Source organism: Palaemon carinicauda, chromosome 41, assembly GCF_036898095.1.
Source record: "Palaemon carinicauda isolate YSFRI2023 chromosome 41, ASM3689809v2, whole genome shotgun sequence".
Lineage (NCBI taxonomy): Eukaryota > Metazoa > Arthropoda > Malacostraca > Decapoda > Palaemonidae > Palaemon > Palaemon carinicauda.
The window spans coordinates 23,642,945-23,644,219 of record NC_090765.1 but is presented as its reverse complement, the minus strand read 5'-3'; positions in this window follow the sequence as shown (position 1 = coordinate 23,644,219).

The following is a 1,275-nucleotide window of genomic DNA, read 5'->3' as shown; positions in this document are numbered from 1 at the left end:
TTCAGAAATTTTTCACGAGTATCTGCATTTTATATATTTTTTCTAATCAGCATTACCCTCTCCACATTCTATTTAGGAAGATTTTTTTCCAACCCGCTATTTTCTTATCCACCAACCTTGTACCAACTTCTGGAATTCTCTCTCAAACTCCTTGCATCATTTCACATAAGTATATTAAATAGATATGGAGACACATACTCAGTTCTCTGAAGACTTGCATACTTAAGCAATCATAACCGTCTACATATCTTTACACACTTTTCACCTTCAACATACAACTTTTATTCACTGCTAATAGGTTACCTTCTGTAATACACATTCATAAATATCGACACGGCATATCTATCAATTATTATAAGAATTTAAGGGTTATGTAGACAAAACTCTTTGCTCTTAAATTTCTTAAGTAACTTTTATATAAACACACACACACACACACAAACCACCTTGTCCAAACATTCACAAATCTTGCCTTAAAAGACCTTGCAATTTTTTTTAGTTAAAAACTTCCTATATAGATTTATCGATACTTGATGTTATTCCTTATCATTCTTAGTCACCTCTAATACATATGGTTTTAAACAAAGACACATCCATTCCTCCAACTCCACTCATCCATTGAGAATCTTTCCATCACTTACACACACTATACACACCAAGGTCAGCCATTAAATTGCAATTTTGCCACTGTTCTGTTAAAATTCCCTTGTAATTTCATTAATTTCAAGGGCCTTTTCATTCTTTAATCTATTTATTGTTCTTTCCCTAACCTCAACAATCACTTCTACAAGTATTATCAAATTTACTCAACTAGCCTCCTCTATTATTATTATTATTATTATTATTATTATTATTATTATTATTATTATTATTATTATTATTATTACCTGCTAAGCTACAACCCTAGTTGGAAAAGCAAGACGCTATAAGCCCAATTGCTCCAACAGGGAAAATAGCCCAGTGAATTAAGGAGAAAAGGAAATAAACAAACTACAAGAGAAGTGATTAACAAATAAATAAAATATTTTTAGTAACAACATTAAAATAAAGTTTTTATATATAAACTAATGGAACTTCAAAAAAAAAAAAAAAAAAAAAAAAAGAGGAAGAGAAATAAGATAGAATCGTGTGCCTGAATGTACCCTCAAGCAAGAAAACTCTACCCCAAGGCAGTAGAAGGCCTTGGTACAGAGGCTATGGTACTGCCCAAGACTAGATAAACAATGGTTTGATTTTGGAGTGTCCTTCTCCTAGAAGAGCTGCTTACCATAGCCA